We start from the raw sequence: 10841 nt of genomic DNA, 5'->3' as shown, positions 1-10841 counted from the left end.
CACTTCCACAGACTCTAACTCTGGGATCACCAAGCTACTGTGGGAGCAAAATGTAGGGAGTGGAAGGAAGTGGATCCCACAGCAGGTACTAAAACATGTGAGAAGTGTGTACACTTAGTTCAAAGAATGCTTGGTACTGGTTGCCCAATCAAGATAGCCTCTTCTCTCTACTTTCACCTTCCACACACCCCTCCACATACACACACACACACACACAAACACACACACACACACACACACACACACAGCACACACCCTTCCACAAGTGTGAATTTCTGACTTCTCAGTCCCTGACCTGGCTCCTCTTCAAGATGGCCAGCTCGAGGAGCTTTCGAGGTTTCTCTCACCCCACTTTCACATTTCCTCTCTTCCTCTCACAGTTCAGGACTGGACAGCTCTGTGTATCAGCTCTGTGGAAAAGAGCCCTACAATTATGAGCCAAAAGAGGCCCCTGCCACATATCCTAGTCTTCGCCCTCCACTTACAACCTACACCGGCTTATAACCTCTCTCTCTGGGTTTCCATGTCTGTAAAATAGAGATCATTGTACAAAGTTTAAGGTTATGGGAGGACTAGGAGAATAGGAAAAAATGAAAATGTTTTATAAATAGAAAGCAGTGGGTAAACTATTGTGATTATCACTATTCTCAGACCACTCCCACTGTGTGCCACTTAAAGCTCCCTGTGTCATTGCTAGCCCCACTCAAGGCAAACAGAAAAACAAACTTAGGGAGAAAAAGCCAAAATATTATTTTATTGTCTCTTTATAGAAAGCTCAAAGACCAAACAGATCCTTGCTCAACTGTGTAGAAGTCCCCATTTGCCATCACCATTGCTAATGTATTTAAGCCACTGGAAAACGCCAGCATAACCCAGATTTAAGCAATGTCATTGACACAAGCAAGTAACTGCATGTTGGAGAAGGCACCCCACCCTGCTGGTGACCAGAATGTTTACCTGGAACCTGAATTGCTAATAGCTTGAGCCATCTGGTGTGTAAGACAATTTTCAGCAACTACACACAATGTCGACACCAGGCCACTCTTTCCCTACATCCAGCTCTCTTGTCATCCAGGCTAATCGTCCAACCAAATTCACAGATAACCCTGTTACTGCTGAGTTACGACCTTTCATGCCGCCTTTTACACCCAACTCTGGTTAAGTGGCCAAGAGCAGTTTTGATTGTCAAGAAGAGGAAGTGGAGCCTAAAAACTGTAGACGAGCCACCCTGAAGTCAGACCAGGACAAGGTTCCAGAGCAGATTGTGTAAGAAATTTGAATAAATACTTAGGGAAACAGTAATCACCAGGAGCCAACCTGGGTTCACTGGGAAAAAATCACCCAGACACCTTTTTCATTAGCCTCACTGTCTTCTTTAACTAGTTTGAAGGATTTTAAAAAGTTGATTAATGTAAAATGACTAAACTTTAGCAATGTATTGGCAAACTGTGGCCTTTACACTAAATCTGGCCTGTGGCTTGTTTTTGTAAATGAATAAAGTGCTATTGTTTACAGGCTGGCCATAGCTGCTTTTACACACAACAACGCTGAATAGCTCAACAGAAATTTTATGCTCAGAAAACCCCAACTGTTTACTATCTGCCCTTTGTAAAGCTTGCTGACCCCTGGTCCGTTATGGAGAAGGTTGGATTGTAGTAAAAAGTTATGCGAGTTGTTTAGGCTCATAACCATAATGAATCGCCGTATTCAAATGTTTCTAATGCATGGGATAATTGTATCCTGGAGAAAGATTTCTAGTAGCAGAATCTTGGGTTCTGCCCCAGCCGTGCCCTGTGCATTGTTTTATTATCAGCCATATGGGAGAGATATTGGATGCAGACCAATTCTGCAGATCATCTACAGTCAAATGATCACCAACTACCTAGCAAGGTTAAATCATTCAAACAAATACCAGTAGGCAGTAGAACACGGTTATGAGGGTTAGAAACTGTTGAAGGACATAATGTTTAGATTCATAGAAAAATAATAAATGGATCAAGAATAAAAAGCTTCATTTAAATTAGTTTCTGAAGAGTGCATGCAATAACTAAACATATTTCAGTTTGATATAAGAACAATTTACCCAGTAGGCTTTTGTATTAGTTAGTGAGTTTCTTGTTATGAATGGTGTTCAAAGATAGACCAGAACTCTTAGTAGTGCTGTATGTAGAAGGATTCATGCCTAAGAATCTTATACTACTCAAAATGTGTGATTATCTGAGTCTGATTCCTTCTCAGTACAGTGAAAATAGAATTAGAGATATTCTGTAATGTCAGATTCTTGTGACACAACTAATTCTTAAATTCTGAAAAGCAACTCAAACTGCCTATATCCAGACCAGACATAGAGATGTCCCTTAAATGCCACAGAAGCATTGATCACCAGCAAAAATAGGTCTTCCTTCCCAATTTCAGCAGCATTTGTACCTTCAGAGTAAGTAGGCCACACCTGGAGCATGCCAGCTCCATCCCTCATCAGCTAGGGATAGCAATCCTGGATGACGATGGAAATGACTTGGAGTCTCAGGAATTTTAGAATAAATATCAGCTTTTCATCATGGAGATTGGCCAAAAGACTTCAAGGAGGTTCAGGCAGGAGTAACTATAACCGCAAGAATTAACCAGCAGGAAGTTTGCTAACAGGGAAGCAGATCAAAAACAAATAGGTAAAAACAAAAAGGTTGGAGGTAGGAATTGGCTCAAATTGTAACACTGAGCAAGTCACTGAGTATTTTAGCCAGGATGTCTCCACCTCCTTTACAATATTTTAACACATTATAGATGCCATTTAATTATATACCAGATTTTAAAAGACAATAACACGTATGGGTAGTGGAATAATCAATAAATGAAAATTCATCTAGACAAAAGTTTCTCAACTATATTTCATATTTCAGTTTTAACTTGCTGCTTATGATCTCAACACACCTTCCAAGGATGTCTAAATAGAAGACCATCAGATGTTCCCTTGATGTTCCCTTGCTCTGTTGCAAGTTTTGTTTTCTTCCTGTGGGAGAAAATCATTAAATGAGAACAGTCCTTGCTAAGTGAAAGATTCCACATCCTTTGGTAATTAATTTATGGTTGCAGGAAGTTTACCTGAAGTCTGACAGCAAAATACAAATCACTTGTCCCAAATAAAGTAAGGTTCTGAACAATGCCTGTATGGACACAATATCTATAAAAAAATAAATTAAAATTAAAAAAGTGTGGCCTACACAGAGGGACATCACTCCACAAGATAATCCTGCCCTAACAACAGTGATTACCAACCATGAAAGATTCAATGCCCCCTTGCACAACACGTTACCTTTCTGAAACAAAATTCGTGAATGACATAACCACTCCATACCTGTAATTCCAAAAGATACACATAATTCACAAATAAACAGATAAAATAAATTTATAATAAAATAATACTTATTTTAATTTTAAATAAGAAAATGCTCTGGCACACAATGTCAGAAGATAAAATGAAATACTTAAAGGTTTGAGCATACTTATAATGACAAAGTTTAGATTTAATAGAAGTGAAATTTACCCAAATGCTGACAAATTATATTTTAAAATATGGACTAAGTAAAAGAATAGGCATGTATATTTAAAACAAAGGATGCAACATCTGTAAATAAAAACTGAAACATACTAGTTTTTGTTTACTCCACAATCATGTGATTTTTCTATAATGGTGACAAGTTCTTTGCAAAAATCAGAACAAAACAAAACAAAACGACACTCTTCCCCCATTCACATGATAGTTGCACTGCTGAGCGATTTTCATACAAATCAAAATCATACCAACACAACATGGCTGGATATTCATTCAACAAAGTGGTGCTTATCCATACAATAGAGTGTTCTATTTTTAACCGTATAAAGGAATGAGTGCTGACAGGTGATGCAACACTGAAAACACTGTGCTGAGTGGAAGAAACCACAGGGAAGAGAGGATAAATTGCATGACTCCGTTATAGAAACTTTCTGAAACAGGCAGATCTATGAGACAGAGAATGAGTTCCTGGGGTTGGAGAGAAAAGGGACCAGGGTGGATGAAAACGGTCTGGAGTTAGGTAGTGGGGATGGTTGCACAACCTTGTGAATATACTAAAACCCTTTGACTTGTACACTACTTTAAAGGGGTGAATTTTATTGAATGTTAATTATGCCCCAATTTACAAAAAAAAAACAAAAAAACATACAAAAATTTATTTTTGTATCAGTGTTTAGTTCTGGGCCCAGGTCATTATAAACAGTTTTTTGACTTATATTTATTGTCAGCACATCATTAATTATTCATTCTAAACAGTTTTTTGGCTTATATTAATATTCAGCACATCATTAATAAGTCTCCCTGGAGCAGAACTATCTCACACACTCCAGGACATACCGCATTGCTCCCAGCCCACCACCTGGTAGGATCATCCCACAACCCTGTAACACGCAAGCAATCACTCCACATGTTTCCACATGGCCCTGGAGAGGAAGGCCTGGTCGCTGTGGAGAACTGTAGTTGTAAGTATTTGCAAACGTAATCTAAATGTGTAAATCCTCCGCACTACAGCTTTACAGCTTTCCCAACTGACAATTAGCCACCACCTACCAGCAGTTCAAGGCTGATTCAAGCTCTATCAACTGGTTCTTTCTCCTGCCTCTCCCGCCCCATCCACCGACTTTACGACAGCAGTGCACAATGCTCTCCTGTCCCTGGACCCAGGAAATATTTGAGGGATCCTGTTTGGGGGTTTTCTAAATAAGTATTATTAAAATATGCAGTATTGTTCAGAATTTGCAGTATCCCTTGTGGTTCAATAATGAGGTTTCTCAAGAAGGACTTCAATGATGTTTTGAGGTAGAGGGTGAAAACAAACAAAGAAAGCTTCCAAGCTATTTAGGATGTTTTCTGTCTCTAAAAGGTTTTTTATCCTTGTTTATTTTTTATCAAAAACAGCAGTTCATGGAGCCTCAAAACAAAAAAAAAAAGGGCTTCAAAGGCGATACTGGGTAGCTGACTGCAGAGCTGAGGAGGCGCCATGGGCTGCTGGTGTCACCAAAACAGCAAAGAATCCTCCCAGTTTTTCTTTTCATGAACTGGCCCCTTCCAAACTCTAGGCTTAAAACCAGGATCCAAGTCAGTAATTTCTAACCCACGTTTTGGCTCACACAAAGATGTCTCTAATGGTTCCCGGGAGAATCTGAAAGTCTCAAAATACTCCATTTGTATTTGCAATTTTTTTCAAAATAAAATATATTCCCAGAGGAACTTAGAAGAGTGGTGCAACCCAGCCTTTCGCAGAAGTGGCATTCCAGCCGCTGGTCATGGTGGCCTCAGGGCGAGAATGCTTTCTGAGCCCACTGGGAGCCATCGCCATTTGTGCAGTGGAATTTTTGATAAAACAATTATTTAGCTTAAATATTGACTATAAGAACAGAGAGAGGAGAAAATTAGGCATTTTATTTAAAAACTAGAATCCCGGTACACGAATTCATGTACCAGTGGGGTCCCTCTGCCTGGCCTGCGGGATCAGCTGAAACTGGCTCTCTGACATCCCCTGTGGGGTCCTGGATTGCAAGAGGGTGCAGGCCAGGCCCAGGGACCCCACTGGTGCACGGTCGGGGCTGGGAGAGATGCAGGAGTTTGGCCAGCTGGGGAGGGACCACAGGAAGGCTCCTGGGCGTGTCTGGCCCATCTAGTTCAGTCCTCATTGGCCAGGCCCCAGCAGCAAGCTAACCTATCAGTTGGAGCTTCTGCCCCTGGTGGTCAGTGCACATCATATCAAGCAGTTGAGCAGCTTTAGCATATCATTAGCATATTATACTTTGAATGAGTGAACAGCCAACCAGTCGACCGGACACTTAGCATATTAGGCTTTTATTATATAGGATGCCATTCTCTTTCTAAACACCATGGAAATTTTTAAATCCCATAGTAGGCCCTGTATTTTTCAACAATAATAATTCCATTTGACTTCTAACATAAGCACTGCAAAGTCTGCAACTGGAAAGAAAACTCTTTTTGTGAAATGTTTCAATCTGAACATACAGTTAATCTCTTTGAATAAAGTGAAATCTAGTTTTCTAATTGACCACTCAGCATTTCACATTTGTTTAAGATAGCATCTAAAAGAACAATAAATGTGGGTCAGATCAGACACTGTTAGAGAAACTCAAGGAAGGCTAGCAGTGCATCAGGAGAGTCTTTCAGTTTGTAAGGCAGCAGTGGTCACTATGTTCTATATCTTCTGAGATGCTTAACAGAGTCTGCTGACACTGGAGATATGGTGAGTATGAGAGACACGGGGATTTCGCAGGGGGAGTGAGTTATGCGTGTTTCAGAGTTGGCTTCTCAAAATCTAATTTAAATCTAACTTAAGCACTTGATAGGAAAGAGTCTTCCAGGCCCTCACCTGCCCTGTCTGCTCTTACAACTACCAGCTCTGAGGCCAAGCTCCCGAACACACATGAAGAGTCCTAGGTCTGTTCTTCTTCCAGGCTGGAGTTATTTTCCTTCTTTTTTATTTTTTTAAACTTTTTATCATAAAAGATTTGAAGTATGAACAAAATTAGTTACAATGGTGTAATAACCCTTGTTTAGGCATCACCCAGCTTTAACAAGTAGTATTACACAGTCCATCTTGCTTCATCCACATCCTCAACTACTCCTACCCCATATTATTTTGAAGTAAGTCATCACATTTCTTCTGTTAAAATATCAGACTGTAAACGATAATGCATTTTTTAAGACATAATCATAATATGATTATCAAAAATAATAAACAATTAACAATTCACTGATATCAAGTCAGTAATATGTGTGCTCTTCTGATCATCTAAAAATTTCTCAGTCAAAATCCAAGTAAATTCTATACAACTTATTGATATGTCTCCTAAGTTTCTTTCCACTTAAATGTTTAATTTCTTTCCTTGAATTTTTTTGGAAGAAGTGGATGTCTCTGTCCTTTAGAATTTTCCCAAAGTCATCATTTTATGGATTACATCGCTGTGGTAATTTAAAAAATGTTTCTCTGTCTCTTGAATTTTTTATGTTAGTAGTTAGATCAAGAGGCTTGATCAGATTCATGTTGCATTTTGCCATTAAGAGGAATATAATGTCTGCTTGTGTGTTTTTATAATATTACTGATCATCAATGATTGATTATCAGCTGTTGATGATTAATGCTCAGATTCATTAATTTATTAGCATTTAAAAATAGTGATATTTTCAATCCCACCATTCCTTTTTTATTTATTAGCTGGAATACTTCTCTAAAGAGGAATTTTCCTCATCATTATCTACAGGAACAGATTTATAAGAAGGTGTGATAAATGCTTGTTTCTCTTAGTTTATCAGCTTTCATACTGTTGAGGTGTTTAGCCAACATCCTCCAAAATGACCAATGAGTTTTTATTATGACTTTGTGAAGGTAAACACATTTGAACTGTTTTAAATCTTTGCATGTATTTTCCTGATTTAAGCTCAAACTGCCCTTCAGCCAGTTGAAACTTACTGAGGTCTTGCCAAGGACTTTTAATGGCAAACTAGAGAGGAACTTCAGTAGGAATCCCAAGGGCTGCCTGAGCAGTAAGTCGAGAACTCTCTCTTATAGAGTGCTTTATGGAGTTCCAACACTCTTGCTTCTCATTTGGGCTCATCCAAAGTCACAGTAATGTTGGCGGTGAGCTCTCAAACAGCACAATAGAGGACACACAACCAGGTGAGTAAAGCATCAGGGTCACCAGTGCTTCGTGATGGTAGAGCTGGGATGAGGTATTAGGTCTTTTGGCTTCGTGGTTCTTAATACTGAGGTTTAATAAAGCTAACACAGATGTGGGATGGAATCAACAGAATATTTGCACAGAATGTTTTCATGGCATGAATGGACATGGATTATAGCTTGGTATATTTTCTCTTGATTAGAACTACACTACGTGAAGCTCACCAAAATTTCGATTCCCGGGGATGGAGGAAGTTTGTAAGGTATTGCAGAGTAAATGAAAACCTTATAGAGAACAAATCTTATTGTAACAAGCCCTTTTAGGTTGAGCAGAGGTAAGGTGAGGATAAAAAGGGAGACATTTAAAAAGTTTTTTCAGGTCAGACTAGCTTTTCCTGGGAGAGGATTAAGCCACATGATAGGTATCTTGCCACTGTCAAGCATTTTGCACTAACCCAATAAGCTAAATCTCTTTCCTGCTGACTGGAGACATAAAATAAGCATAGTATCTTAAGCATGTTCCAGATTAGCTGCAATTGTAGTGTTTGTGGTCTAATACCCTTCAGCCATGAGCTATTTTCATCTATCACAGTGCCTATTACACATATGGTTCCAGGAAGTTGGGGATAAGTGGGAATTTGCTGAAAACTCAAGCAATTATTTCATCCTTTGAATAAGGTAACATTTACATAAGAAGAGGAAGTAAAATGTTTCTTTTAATGACCCTTTGAAGAAACAACTGACTGAAAAAAGTGGCTGCAACTGGAATTAATATAAAGGAAAAGATATTTCATTAAAAGAATAGCAATAGGTGCTAGTAACACACCTCTGCATGTGTTCCCCATTCCTGAGGCTGCACCTCCCAACAGATAGGCAGGGCCCTCTGGGTTGCTAATGGGCTGTAAATAGTATGAAACATTGGAATGAAAAGCTAAAAGTGAAATCATCCAGGTTTTAACAGATGTATAGGTATACAAGTTTCTTACACCAAACAGGTAAATCATGGGTTAGCAAACCTTTGCCTACAAAGTCAACTATTAAACTCTCCCATCACAGCGTGAAAGAAGGCAGAGACAACACATGAACATGGGCCCAGGGTGTATCCCAATAGAATGCACTTACAAAGGAGCTCACAGATACAAGCCGTGGGCCAGGTGTGGCGTGAGAGCCGCAGTTCACAGGCCCTGACACAGAGGGAGGCAGACACTCGCTCTCATGTGAGAAGCTGACCCTTAATTGTAAGTGTGAGAGGACAAGTGCAGATTATAGAATAATTTTCTTAAAAAGTGACTCAGGTAGGAGGTCAAAGCTCAGATTTCTACCTGGGGAAAACTTTTGGGTACAGAGACGCGTGGGTGTGTAAGTGTTTGGAAGTGGCCCGAATGCAGCTGAGCAGAAAGAACCTGCCACCCAACGTGAGGGACCTTACTCAGCTCTCCCTGGCTGTCCCCACGTGGAGACGCCTGGTAACTCTTCCAACGGCTCAGGGAAATCTCCCTTTTTCAACACTGGAAAATAATTGAAAATTTTTAAGACAACACACAAGCAAAACAAAACAAACCCCAGGACATGGAGAAAAGTCTTAATAGGCACACAGATTGTCAATAAATACAGGTTGGGCAAAAGTAGGTTTACAGTTGGTCTATGGAAAAAGATCTGCAGGCTATGATTATGACAACAGCTTTGCTAACTCTGTGTTTTGCGTACTCTCATCTGTAAACCTACCTTTGCCCCTCCCTGTATATGTTGGGAGGGAATGAGGAAAGAAGGATGGAGGCAGAAGCTGAGAGAGAGCAAACCATGAAATAGGAAAAGGCAGGAAAAAATGAAAAAGATAAATGGCCAAACCATTCCTTAAACCACCAGTTTTCAAACTCTGGGCAAGAGGCCCCACACATTCCAGTCATTCATATTTGGTACCTCACTGGCCCGGTGATGTGTGTTAGAAGAGAGATGCTTTATATTTATTTAACCAAAATGACATGTGCTATTTTAAACATAAGAGAAATGAAATAAAGCGAAGACCAAGACACTGTAGGTGTGAGAGGACAAGTGCTCTCCTCCTCTCCCCTCCCCCACCCCAACCCACTGTGAGACACATTGCATGATCAGCCTTAGCTTCAGCGCATGGGCACTAGCGTCCTCCCGCTGGCTGTACATGAGGTCAGTAGGGAGCTTTGTAAAGGTGCCCGTGCGCAGACTCAGAGCCCAGAGATTCTGACTTAATGGGTCCTGTGTGAGGCCCAGCCGCGGTATGTTTTTTAATGGCCCCCTCCCCCGCGCCATACTATTTATAAAAGTATGTAGAATAAGCACAGCCAGGGTAGAGAACCCTCCTCGAAACATTAAGGGCGTGTGGTGTTAGGATGGTGTTTAGATTTATGAAGAGCAGACAATGCAGAATAGCTTCAGATCGCCTGCCTTTCAGGGATGTCTCCAGCGAGGCAAGCATTGTTGACGTGATCCAGCTAGCTCAACAGTTAGCACAATCATACTTCCTAATCCTTCCAAAAGTAGCATGTGCCCCAGGTCTTGGATCAGGGTTGGCAAACTACAGCCCACTGCCTGCTTTTGTATGGCCCGTGAGCTAAGAATGGTTTTTACATATTTAAATGGTTGAAAAAAGTTTTAAAGAATCATGTTAGTGACATATCAAACTTATAATAAATTCAAATTCTATAAAGAAATTTTTAGTGGGACCCAGCCAGCCCCTTTATTTACAGATTGTCTGTGGTTACTTTCTCACAAGGACCGAGTTGAATGATTGTGACAGGCGCTGTGCGGCCTGCAAAGCCCGAATATTTACTCACTGACCCTTTCCACAAAGCCTTTGCGCACTCATGTCTTGGACAGTGTAGACCCTTTTCTTTGCAGAGACTAACAAACATAACCAACACATCAAAGTCTCAGTGGGTAACCCAAAAGCTGTTTCCTTCACCCTCCTGCCACAGGCTCCTTCCCAGTGGCTCTGAGACTTTTGTGTGCCTTGGACCCTGTGGGCATTCTGGTGACATCTATCAACACTTTTTCAGGATAATACATTTAAAAAGCAAACAATAAAATACAAAAGATTTAAAGAAAGTTATATTAAAATTCACTAATCAAAATATTTTACATGTGATGTAGTAA

The sequence above is a fragment of the Myotis myotis genome, unplaced genomic scaffold (genome assembly GCF_014108235.1).
Source record: "Myotis myotis isolate mMyoMyo1 unplaced genomic scaffold, mMyoMyo1.p scaffold_m19_p_13, whole genome shotgun sequence".
In the NCBI taxonomy this organism is placed as follows: domain Eukaryota; kingdom Metazoa; phylum Chordata; class Mammalia; order Chiroptera; family Vespertilionidae; genus Myotis; species Myotis myotis.
This window is presented reverse-complemented; position numbering follows the sequence as displayed.